The sequence below is a fragment of the Oncorhynchus mykiss genome, chromosome 17, assembly GCF_057628025.1.
Source record: "Oncorhynchus mykiss isolate SJ-2025 chromosome 17, ASM5762802v1, whole genome shotgun sequence".
Lineage (NCBI taxonomy): Eukaryota > Metazoa > Chordata > Actinopteri > Salmoniformes > Salmonidae > Oncorhynchus > Oncorhynchus mykiss.
Window position 1 is genome coordinate 67,641,542 of NC_143038.1, and position 13,933 is coordinate 67,655,474.

The following is a 13,933-nucleotide window of genomic DNA, read 5'->3' on the forward strand; positions in this document are numbered from 1 at the left end:
GAGCACTGACTACAGCACTGACTAGAGCACTGACTAGAGCACTTATGGAAATGGTGATATAAAGCGGCAAACACACACACACACACACAAACAGAAATGCACACACACATAAACATAAATGCATGCACACGAAAATGCACACACACACACACACACACACACACACACACACACACACACACACACACACACACACACACACACACACACACACACACACACACACACAATGCTGTGACATTGAGGAGAATGTCACACATCCACTTAGTGTAGATGAGCAGGAGAGTCTCTGTCTCTCTTAGATGAGTTGATCGTAGGAGAGTGTCTCTTAGGACGGCACAAAGACACATCTGATGTCTTTTTTAATCATACACAGAGCCATTATGCGTTGTTCTGTGGCCATTGTCAGTGTCATATTTGTATTTATTATGAATCCCCATTAGTTCCTGCCAAGGCAGCAGCTACTCTTCCTGGAGTCCAGCAAAATTAAGGCAGTTCTACAATTTTAAAAACATTACAGTACATTCATTACAGAATTCACAACACACTAAGTGTGTGCCCTCAGGCCCCTACTCTACAACCACATATCTACAACCCAAAATCCATGTGTATGTGTGTGTATAGTGTGTCTGTTATCGTGTGTGTCTATGCATGTGTCTGTTCCTATAATTGTGTTGGTTCACAGACTCGTTGTTCTATTTTTATCTGTTTTTGAAATCTAATTTTACTGCTTGCATCAGTAACTTGATGTGGAATAGAGTTCCACGTAGTCATGGCTATTTGGACTTGGGGACAGTGAAGAGTAATATGGCTCTCTGTGAATGAAACAAATTATATGCAAATGTGTTTGCCTATTCTTGTGTTCATGCAAATTATTTGTCACGGAGTGCTTTAGAAAGACCTTGCAAAGCTAGCCAGAATTGACATTTAGCAATGTGTGTGTGACCTCTAGGTGGAACGGTTTGTGTGTTGCTTTTCAACATGGAGGTCGTTTTCAGGCAACAAGCCTAAGTGTAACTCCCTGTAGGAAGGAAACAGCACTTTATTCTGGCTCACTATAACTCTCTCTGAGCTGCATCTCAATAAGGCTCCATTCTAGGAGTCGGCTCAAAGTCACAGTGGGGAAGGGAGAAAGAGAGGGGAAAAGAGAGGTGGGGAGAGGAGAGAGAGAGAGGGAGGGAGGGGCAGAAACAAAGAACACAGAAAGAGAGAGAGGGATAAGGGGAGAGAGGGATATTCCATGAAAAATAGAGAATGGACAGGAAAAGAAGAAAGAAGGGATGTGGAGAGGAGAGGAGAGAGGGAGAAAGAGAGATAAATCGGGAACACATGAAAGAAAGAGGAGAGGAGAAAAATAGAGAGAGGAGAAAAGGAGAGAGAGAGGAGAAAAGGAGAGAGAATAAATTATTGATGGACAGAGATGAAGGAGAGGGTAAGGTCTCTTACGTTTTAGTCTAATCATCGTCCAATCATGGTCCAGTCCCTTGGTGGTCCCTTGGATTTTATTTAGCTTCCTGGATAGCCTTAGAATGGATGGTGTTCGTCTCTACTATATTTGAACGGTGATTGGGCAAGCAGAGAGTAGTAGAGAAAATCCAAACTCATTGTCAAGTAATGACAAATTAATAAAGTGAATGGCGTAACCTAATTCTGCAACATCTATTAATAGTAATGAAATTATCTGACAAATGTGTGTGTGTGTGGTTGCATGTGTGTGGTGTGGTAATGTGTGTGGTTGCATGTGTGTGGTGTGGTAATGTGTGTGGTTGTGTGTGTGTGGTGTGGTAATGTGTGTATGGTTATGTGGTTGTGTGTGTGTGGTGTGGTAATGTGTGTATGGTTATGTGTGTGGTTGTGTGTGTGTGTGTGTGTGTGTGTGTGTGTGTGTGTGTGTGTGTGTGTTGTGGTAATGTGTGTATGGTTATGTGGTTGTGTGTATGTGGTGTGGTAATGTGTGTATGGTTATGTGTGTGGTTGTGTGTGTGTGTGGTGTGGTAATGTGTGTGGTTGCGTGTGTGTGGTGTGGTAATGTGTGTATGGTTATGTGTGTGGTTGTGTGTGTGTGTGTGTTGTGGTAATGTGTGTATGGTTATGTGGTTGTGTGTGTGTGGTTGCATGTGTGTGGTGTGGTAATGTGTGTGGTTGTGTGTGTGTGTTGTGGTAATGTGTGTATGGTTATGTGGTTGTGTGTGTGTGGTTGCATGTGTGTGGTGTGGTAATGTGTGTGGTTGTGTGTGTGTGTTGTGGTAATGTGTGTATGGTTATGTGATTGTGTGTGTGTGGTTGCATGTGTGTGGTGTGGTAATGTGTGTGGTTGTGTGTGTGTGTTGTGGTAATGTGTGTATGGTTATGTGATTGTGTGTGTGTGTGTTGAGATGGGTGGACTGCCCCCTGCCCTACATAGTTTTTATTACTTTGATTAATTCACTTGATTAGATGGGTTTGGTTCACTGCTCTGGGCTCTTTTTTCAGCCTCTTTAGTGTGTATTTATAATTGCTTTGTAATAAGGACACAAACATGGAAACAAGCTTGCACACACACACACACACACACACACACACACGCACACACACACACACACACACACACACACACACACACACACACACACGCACACACACGCACACACACACACACACGTTGTGGGGACAAACAAAATGTCTCCAGTTGGTCAAATTTTTGTGAGTTTACTATTATGGTGTGGACTTCTGGTCCCCAGAAGTATAGTTAAACACACGCTCACACACACAGCCTGCATAGTAAACACTTACGCTCCCACATTAGGCTCCCATATCATGGCATCAAGAAATGTCCATAAATGCTGAAGGTAATGGCATGATAATCATGTTATTAACGGAGTTGACCTTCAGCTAATAAAACTAATTTTCAACTAATTTTCCTCCTGTGACAGAACTGGGTAAGGAAATGTAGTGGTGCACACATTATAAATGTTTATTAATGCTATTATATTTTTACCAATAGTTGATATATAAATGTATAATGTATAAAAAATGAAGTGTTACTGTTACAGATGGATCAACCCCAAACATGGACCCTTAGCCCTGTATGATGTCGTCACAGTTTCAGGTCAATTATTTCCTGTGTGTTCTGGATATTTTCAGCTTTTTCAAGTCAGATCCAGTAACCCTTAGCAACCATTCCAGGTCACACAATCCGATCCACAGGACCTATTTACCCATAATGCTTCGTTCTACCCCAGCAGGTCACCTCTAAAGCCACAGCGGAACCCCTGCTGATGACAACATGGCTTTGACAACTTCCTGTGAAGTCCCTGATTCGATAATCCTTTTGAAAGGTGGTGGGGGGTGGTGGTGGGTTGGACTATTCCATTGGGGCTTGGAAGAGGTGGAAAGACGAGTCCGTTGGGGGGTTGGAGGAGGGGGTGAGGTCTGCTCCACTACTTGCCTCAAAATGAAAAAGTATTTAGTGAAATGACTGTAGATCTATAGGAGTGGAGGGGATGTTTGCGTGCATGGTAATCTGGGGCCTGTTGTGCACGCCGTGGGCCCTGTCACAGCATATGACTCTCAGGCCGGAGCAGGAAACAGGTGTGCTCATGAATGGTGTTTAGAACGACTTCTATTACTTTGCGTTAGGCACGTCTTGTGTCTCAAATGGCACCATATTCCCTATGTAGTGCACTATTTTTGACTAGGGCTCATAGGGAATAAATGAAATAAAATATTATTGGTCACATACACATGGTTAGCAGATGTTAATGCGAGTGTAGCGAAATGCTTGTGCTTCTAGTTCCGACAATGCAGTAATATCTAACAAGTAATCTAAGGATTTCACAACAACAAAGGAAGGAATAACAATATGTAAATATAAATATATGGATAAGTGATGGCCGTGCAGCATAGGCAAGATGCAGTAGATGGTATAAAGTACAATATATACATATGAGATGAGTAATGTAGGGTGTGTAAACATTATATAAAGTGGCATTGTTTAAAGTGACCAGTGATACATTTATTACATCCAATTTTTTATTATTAAAGTGGCTAGAGATTTGAGTCAGTATTTTGGCAACAGCCACTCAATGTTAGTGATGGCTGTTTAACAGTCTGATGGCCTTGAGATAGAAGCCGTTTTTCAGTCTCTCGGTCCCAGCTTTGATGCACCTGTACTGACCTCGCCTTCTGGATGATAGCGGGGTGAACAGGCAGTGGCTCGGGTGGTTGTTGTCCTTGATTGGCCTTTTTGGCCTTCCTGTGACATCGGGTGGTGTAGGTGTCCTGGAGGGCAGGTAGTTTGCCCCCGGTAATGCGTTGTGCAGACCTCACAACCCTCTGGAGAGCCTTACGGTTGTGGGCGGAGCAGTTGCCGTACCAGGCGGTGATACAGCCCGACAGGATGCTCTTGTTTGTGCATCTGTAAAAGTTTGTGAGTGTTTTTGGTGACAAGCCAATTTTCTTCAGCCTCCTGAGGTTGAAGAGGCGCTGTTGCGCCTTCTTCACCACGCTGTCTGTGTGGGTGGACCATTTCAGTTTGTCCGTGATGTGTCCGCAGAGGACCTTAAAACTTTCCACCTTCTCCACTACTGTCCTGTCAATGTGGATAGGGGGGTGCTCCCTCTGCTGTTTCCTGAAGCCCACGATCATCTCCTTTGTTTTGTTGACGTTGAGTTTGAGGTTATTGTCCTGACACCACACTCCGAGGGCCCTCACCTCCTCCCTGTAGGCCGTCTCGTCGTTGTTGGTAATTAAGCCTACCACTGTAGTGTCGTCTGCAAACTTGATGATTGAGATGGAGGCATGCATGGCCACGCAGTCATTGGTGAACAGGGAGTACAGGAGAGGGCTGAGAATGCACCCTTGTGGGGCCCCAGTGTTGAGGATCAGCGGGGTGGAGATGTTGTTTCCTACCCACACCATCTGGGGGCATCCCGTCATAAAGTCCAGGACCCAGTTGCATAGGGCTGGGTCGAGACCCAGGGTCTCGAGCTTAATGACGAGTTTGGAGGGTACTATAGTGTTAAATGCTGAGCTGTAGTCGATAAACAGCATTCTTACATAGGTATTCCTCTTGTACAGATGGGTTAGGGCAGTGTGCAGTGTGATTGCGATTGTATTGTCTGTGAACCTATTGGGGCGGTAAGACAATTGGAGTGGGTCTAGGGTGTCAGGTAGGGTGGAGGTGATATGATCCTTGACTAGTCCCTCAAAGCACTTCATGATGACGTAAGTGAGTGCTACGGGGCGCTAGTCATTTAGCTCAGTTACCTTAGCTTTCTTGGGAACAGGGACAATGGTGGCCCTCTTGAAGCATGTGGAAACAGCAGACTGGGAGATGGATTGATTGAATATGTCCGTAAACACACCAGCCAGCTGGTCTGCGCATGCTCTGAGGACACGGCTAGGGATGCCATCTGGGCCGGCAGCCTTGCGAGGGTTAACACGTTTAAATGTTTTACTCACGTTGGTTGCGGTGAAGGAGAGCCCGCAGGTTTTGTTAGCGGGCCGTGTCAGTGGCACTGCATTGTCCTCGAAGCGAGCAAAGAAGTTGTTTAGTTTGTCTGGGAGCAAGACATCGGGTCCCTTACAGGTCTGGTTTTCTTTTTGTAGTCCGTGATTGACTGTGGACCCTGCCACATACCTCTCTTGTCTGAGACGTTGAATTGCGACTCTACTTTGTCTCTATACTGACGCTTAGCTTGTTTGATTGACTAGCGGAGGGAATAGCTACACTGTTTGTATTCGGTTATGTTTCCGGTCACATTGCCCTGATTAAAAGCAGTGGTTCGCACTTTCAGTTTTGTGCGAATGCTGCCATCAATCCACGGTTTCTGGTTGGGGAAGGTTTTAATATTCGCCGTGGGTACAACATCACCGATGCACTTGCTAATAAACTCGCTCACCGAATCAGCGTGGCATCAATGTTGTTGTTCTACGCTATCTGGAACATATCCCAGTCCACGTGATCAAAGCAGTCTTGAAGCGTGGAATCAGATTGGTCGGACCAGCGTTGAACAGACCTGAGCACGGGCGTTTCCTGTTTTAGTTTCTGTCTATAGGCTGGGAGCAACAAAATGGAGCCATGGTCAGATTTGCCGAAAGGAGGACGAGGGAGGGTTTATATGCATTGCGGAAGTTAGAGTAACAATGATCCAGGATTTTTCCAGCCCGGGTCGCGCATTCGATATGCTGATACAATTTAGGGAGCCTTGTTTTCAGATTAGCCTTGTTAATATTCCCAGCTACAACCTCAGGATATGTGGTTTCCAGTTTACATAGAGTGCAATGTTGTTCTTTCAGGGCCGTCGAGGTTTCTGCTTAGGGAGGGTATACACAACTGTGGATATAATCAAAGAGAATTCTCTCGGTAGATAATGCGGTCGGCATTTGATTGTAAGGAATTCTAGGTCAGGTGAACAAAAGGACTTGAGTTCCTGTATGTTGTTATGCTCACACCACGTCTCGTTAATCATAAGGCATACACCCCCGCCCTTCTTCTTACCAGAGAGATGTTTGTTTCTGTTCGTGCGATGCTTGAAGAAACAAGGTGGCTGTACAGACTCTGAAACGTATCCCATGTTTCCTTGAAACAGAGAATGTTACCATCTCTGACGTCTCTCTGGAAAGGTGCCATTTGGGATACAACCATGGTCTACACATTCAAAGAAACTGTCTAGGCACTGGGTTGAGCCAAAAGTCAAAAATGTATTCAGAGCTCCAGGTGCTTTTCCCTTTAGAAAAACAACTGTGTTTGAAAGAGAGAGGGTCGTGGAGGGAGAGGAAAAACCCCATCTCAAATCTTGTTTGTTCCAGCACCCTGATCACCCTGATCACGCTCCATCACATGGCCTGAAACTGCACCATTTTGTGTCTCTCCGTAGCCCACGTACATTCAATATTGAAATAATAAATAATTACATTTTTCCATTGATGGCGAATTAATTGATTTTAAAGTTATTATATTTTATTTATTTATTTATAATTATTAGTATTCAACAACAGAACAATACAGCAAGAGTAAGACAAAACAACAAAAGGTAATTCAATCCTCCCAAAATAAAACGTGTATTAAAACAATGACACATTACTAAAAAAAATAAAAATACATTAAATTATAATACTAATAATACTAATAATGACTAAATAAGGCAAATGACAGGAGAGACCAACATATACACAAGTCAATACAAACAGTACATTACAGAGAGACAATCGCTACATCGATCTACAAGCTCACATCCACCAATCCCAATGGAAGTGTTTCCATATAGTACAGGAAGGGTTGTCATATTTTCACAAAGTAGTTTAATTTATTTATTAAAGAATAGGTCATCTTTTCCATAAGAATACACTTATTCATTTCAGAGAGCCATCTTGTAGTTAAGAGAGGGGAATCAAATCAAATCAAATTTATTTCTAAAGCCCTTCTTACATCAGCTGATACCTCAAAGTGCTGTACAGAAACCCAGCCTAAAACCCCAAACAGCAAGCAATGCAGGTGTAGAAGCACAGTGGCTAGGAAAAACTCCCTAGAAAGGCCAGAACCTAGGAAGAAACCTAGAGAGGAACCAGGCTATGAGGGGTGGCCAGTCCTCTTCTGGCTGTGCCGGGTGGAGATTATAACAGAACATGGCCAAGACGTTCAAATGTTCATAGATGACCAGCAGTGTCAAATAATACTAATCACAGTGGTTGTCGAGGGTGCAACAGGTCAGCACCTCAAGAGTAAATGTCAGTTGGCTTTTCATAGCCGATCACTCAGAGTATCTCTACCGCTCCTTCTGTCTCTAGAGAGTTGAAAACAGCAGATCTGGGACCGGTAGCACGTCCGGTGAACAGGTCAGGGTTCCATAGCCGCAGGCAGAACAATTGAAACTGGAGCAGCAGCACGGCCAGGTGGACTGGGGACAGCAAGGAGTCATCAGGCCAGGTAGTCCTGAGGCATGGTCCTAGGGCTCAGGTCCTCAGAGAGAGATAAATAAATAAATAAATAATTAGAGAGAGCATACTTAAATTCACACAGGACACCGGATAAGACAGGAGAAATACTCCAGATATAACAGACTGACCCTAGCCCCCCGACACATAAACTACTGCAGCATAAATACTGGAGGCTGAGACAGGAGGGGTCGGGAGACACTGTGGCCCCTGTCCGACTATACCCCCGGACAGGGCCAAACAGGCAGGATATAACCCCATCCACTTTGCCAAAGCACAGCCCCCACACCATTGGAGGGATATCTTCAACCACCAACTTACCATCCTGAGACAAGGCCGAGTATAGCCCACAAAGATCTCCGCCACGGCACAATCCAAGGGGTGCGCCAACCCAGACAGGAAGATCACGTCAGTGACTCAACCCACTCAAGTGACGCACCCCTCCTAGGGACGGCATGGAAGAGCACCAGTAAGCCAGTGACTCAGCCCCTGTAATAGGGTTAGAGGCAGAGAATCCCAGTTGAGAGAGGGGAACCGGCCAGGCAGAGACAGCAAGGGCGGTTCGTTGCTCCAGTGCCTTTCCTTTCACCTTCACACACCTGGGCCAGACTACACTTCATCATTGGACCTACTGAAGAGATGAGTCTTCAGTAAAGACTTAATAGTTGAGACAGAGTCTACTTCCCTCACATGGATCGGCAGACCTAAAAATAGAGCTCTATAGGAGAAATCCCTGCCTCCAGCTGTTTGCTTAGAAATTCTAGGGACAGTTAGGAGGCCTGCGTCTTGTGACCGTAGCGTACGTGTAGGTATGTACAGCAGACCTACAAATTGGAAAGATAGGTAGGAGCAAGCCCATATAATGCTTTGTAGGTTAGCAGTAAAACCTTGAAATCAGCCCTTGCCTTGACAGGAAGCCAGTGTAGGGAGGCTAGCACTGGAGTAATATGATCATATTTTTCTTTGGTTCTAGTCAAGATTCTAGCAGCCGTGTTTAGCACTAACTGAAGTTTATTTAGTGATTTTTCCGGACAGCTGAAAGTAGAGCATTGCAGTAGTCTAACCTAGACGTGACAAAAGCATGAATACATTTTTCTGCATCCTTTTTGGACAGACATTTTCTGATTTTTGCAATGTTCCATAGATGGAAAAAAGCTGTCCTTGAAACAGTCTTGATATGTTCGTCAAAAGAGAGATCAGGATCCAGAGTAACGCCGAGGTCCTTCACTGTTTTATTTGAGACGACTGTACAACCATCAAGATTAATTGTCAGATTCAACAGAAGATCTCTTTGTTTCTTGGGACCTAGAACAAGCATTTATGTTTTGTCCGGGTTTAAAAGTAGAACATTCCTTATGTCTGAAGCACAGGCTTCCATCCAGCGAGGGCAATGTTGGGGCTTCACCATGTTTCATCGAAATGTACAGCTGTGTGTCATCTGCATAGCAGTGAAAGTTAAAATTATGCTCCGGAATGACATCACCAAGAGGTAAAATATATAGTGAAAACAATAGTGGCCAAAAACAGAACCTTGAGGAACACTGAAATTTACAGTTGATTTGTCAGAGGACAAACCATCCACAGAGACAAACTGATGTCTTTCTGACAGATATGATCTAAACCAGGCCAGAACTTGTCCGTGTAGACGAATTTGGGTTTCCAATCTCTCCAAAAGAATGTGGTTATCGATGGTATCAAAAGCAGCACTAAGGTCTAGGAGCACAGATGCAGAGCCTCGGTCTGACGCCATTAAAAGGTCATTTACCACCTTCACAAGTGCAGTCTCAGTGCTATGATGGGGTCTAAAACCAGACTGAAGCGTTTCATATAGATCGTTTGTCTTCAAACAACCTATAATCTATGCTACGCAACAGCTTTTTCAAAAATGTTTGAGAGGAATGGGAGATTCGATATAGGCCGATAGTTTATAATACTTTCCGAGGTCAAGGTTTGGCTTTTTCAAGAGAGGCTTTATTACTGCCTCTTTTAATGAGTTTGGTAAACATCCGGTGGATAGAGAGCCATTTATTATGTTCAACATAGGAGGGCCCAGCACAGGAAGCAGCTCTTTCAGTAGTTTAGTTGGAATAGGGTCCAGTATGCAGCTTGAAGGTTTAGAGGCCATGATTATTTTCATTATTGTGTCAAGAGATATAGTACTAAAACACTTGAGTGTCTCCCTTGATCCTAGGTCCTGGCAGAGTTGTGCAGACTCAGGACAACTGAGCTTTGAAGGAATACGCAGATTTAAAGAGGAGTCTGTAATTTGCTTTCTAATGATCATGATCTTTTCCTCAAAGAAGTTCATGAATTTATCACTGCTGAAGTGAAAGCCATCCTCTCTTGGGGAATGCTGCTTTTTAGTTAGCTTTGCGACAGTATCAAAAATACATTTTGGATTGTTTTCATTTTCCTCAATTAAGTTGGAAAAATAGGATGATCGAGCAGCAGTGAGGGCTCTTCGATACTGCAAGGTACTGTCTTTTTAAGCTAGTCGGAAGACTTCCAGTTTGGTGTGGCGCCATTTCCGTTCCAATTTTCTGGAAGCTTGCTTCAGAACTCGGGTATTTTCTGTATACCAGGGAGTTAGTTTCTTATGACAAATGTTTTTGATTTTTAAGGGTGCGCCTGCATCTAGGGTATTGCGCAAGGTTAAATTGAATTCCTCAGTTAGGTGGTTAACCTCTCTGGGATATGTGGACGGAGAATAGGATAATATATAAAGGAGCTATTTGGACATAAATAATGGACATTATCGAACAATACAAACATTTATTGTGGAACTAGGATTCCTGGGAGTGCATTCTGATGAAGATCATCAAAGGCAAGGGAATATTTATAATGTTATTTCTGATTTCTGTTGACTCCAACATGGCGGATCAAACAATTTTTCTGAGCGCCGTCTCAGATTATTGCATGGTTTGCAAACAAGCAAAAAAGATATCCGCCATATTGTGCAGTAAACAGAAGTCTGAAATAACATTATAAATATTCACTTGCCTTTGATTATCTTCATCAGAATGCACTCCAGGAATCCCAGTTCCACAATAAATGTTTGATTTGTTCGATAAAGTTCATCATTTATGTCCAAATAGCTCCTTTATATATCATCCTAACCAACTTGCCCTCCAAATACACCTCTGCTGTTTTCAACCAAGATCTCAGCGATCACTGCCTCATTGCCTGCATCCGTAATGGGTCAGCGGTCAAACGACCTCCACTCATCACTGTCAAACGCTCCCTGAAACACTTCAGCGAGCAGGCCTTTCTAATCGACCTGGCCGGGGTATCCTGGAAGGATATTGATCTCATCCCGTCAATAGAGGATGCCTGGTTATTTTTTTTAAATGCCTTCCTCACCATCTTAAATAAGTATGCCCCATTCAAGAAATTTAGAACAAGGAACAGATATAGCCCTTGGTTCTCTCCAGACCTGACTGCCCTTAACCAACACAAAAACATCCTATGGCGTTCTGCATTAGCATCGAACAGACCCCGTGATATGCAACTTTTCAGGGAAGCTAGAAACCAATATACACAGGCAGTTAGAAAAGCCAAGGCTAGCTTTTTCAAGCAGAAATTTGCTTCCTGCAACACAAACTCAAAAAAGTTCTGGGACACTGTAAAGTCCATGGAATAAGAACACCTCCTCCCAGCTGCCCACTGCACTGAAGATAGGAAACACTGTCACCACCGATAAATCCACTATAATTGAGAATTTCAATAAGCATTTTTCTACGGCTGGCCATGCTTTCCACCTGGCTACCTCTGCCCCGGTCAACAGTACTGCACCCCCCATAGCAACTCGCCCAAGCCTTCCCCATTTCTCCTTCTCCCAAATCCAGTCAGCTGATGTTTGGAAAGAGCTGCAAAATCTGGACCCCTACAAATGAGCCGGGCTAGACAATCTGGACCCTTTCTTTCTAAAATTATCTGCTGAAATTGTTGCCACCCCTATTACTAGCCTGTTCAACCTCTCTTTCGTGTCATCTGAGATTCCCAAAGATTGGAAAGCAGCTGCGGTCATCCCCCTCTTCAAAGGGAGGGACACTCTAGACCCAAACTGCTACAGACATATATCTATCCTACCCTGCCTTTCTAAGGTCTTCGAAAGCCAAGTCAACAAACAGATTACCGACCATTTCGAATCCCACCATACCTTCTCCGCTATGCAATCTGGTTTCAGAGCTGGTCATGGGTGCTGAATAATTTTGCACGCCCAATTTTTCAGTTTTTGATTGTTAAAAAAGTTTGAAATATCCAATAAATGTCGTTCCACTTCATGATTGTGTCCCACTTGTTGTTGATTCTTCACAAAAAAATACAGTTTTATATCTTTATGTTTGAAGCCTGAAATGTGGCAAAAGGTCGCAAAGTTCAAGGGGGCCAAATACTTTCGCAAGGCACTGTAAAATAAATCACTATGTTAGAAAAAGCCCATAAAAAATCTTTACAAGATAATGAAGAAAATAACATTTCGGAACTTAATAAGCAGGAATATTATATTTTACTTTTGAATCGAGCCAACAACTACAGGTTAAACTCAAATAAAGTTTACTACTTAATGTACATTTTAAAAGATAAAGATACAACACCGGTCATTTGAAGAAAAAAAACATGCCATTAATGTGAATTTTAAAAGCTTCTATGAAAATGTATGTAAATGAGAATGAGAAACACTTCTTAGACTCAACAACTCTGAAGCAATTATCAGCAGACAAAAAAATAATCAATAAAAACAGAGATCACCCAAGAATAAATATTAGATTCTGTTGAAACATTCACATGGAGAAAGCACCAGGAATGGATGGCTTTCCCATATTTACATAAATGGCAACAGATATGTGACTCAATTCAGTACTTCCTAGTTCCATGTATCAAACGGTTATTTCAGTTATATTAAAACCAGTAAAATCTGGAGAGTCCCCTGCTTACTATAGACCCATAAGTTTAATAAATTGTGACAATGAAAAAACAACAAAGTTTATAAGCAATAGAATGGCAACAGTCTTACCAGACTTGGCACAGTACATATAAATCAAACAGCGTTTATAAAAAATAGACACAAATAAATACAAGAGCATGTTTCAGTTTAACACAAAAATACAAGATGTAGATTTATCAATCATGGCTGTTAATGCCAAAAAGACTTTTGACCATCTTGAAAGGCCTTTTCTATTCAAAACTTTGGAAACTTCCAACTTTCCAGCTGGAATAATAAATGTAATACAAATGTTGTTTAAATATCCTAAAGCAAAAATATACACAAAACAATACATTATCTGATGTAGCAGGGATGTCCCCTCTCCTCCCTCCTGTTTGCCCTGGCAATTGAACCACCTGCAGAAATCATTAGACCCAAACGCAACAGGTATCAGTATTGGTAAAAATGAATATAAACGAAACTTATTTGCAGATGATCTCCTGATGTACCTGACCAATATTGAAAACTCAATGCCCCCTTTTTGCATTTGCTGTCTTCTTCAGACTTTCCACATTGGTTGAGTAGGTATCCACTTTAGCAGTGAGCACTGCCAATGATTTATTTACCGGTTAACATTTTACGTGAAGGGCAGAGGTAATCTCCTCACAAACAATTCCTCATATACAGTGCCTTGCGAAAGTATTCGGCCCCCTTGAACTTTGCGACCTTTTGCCACATTTCAGGCTTCAAACATAAAGATATAAAACTGTATTTTTTTGTGAAGAATCAACAACAAGTGGGACACAATCATGAAGTGGAACGACATTTATTGGATATTTTAAACTTTTTTAACAAATCAAAAACTGAAAAATTGGGCGTGCAAAATTATTCAGCCCCTTTCAGTTAATACTTTGTAGCGCCACTTTTTGCTGTGATTACAGCTGTAAGTCGCTTGGGGTATGTCTCTATCAGTTTTGCACATCGAGAGACTGAAATGTTTTCCCATTCCTCCTTGCAAAACAGCTCGAGCTCAGTGAGGTTGGATGGAGAGCATTTGTGAACAGCAGTTTTCAGTTCTTTCCACAGATTCTC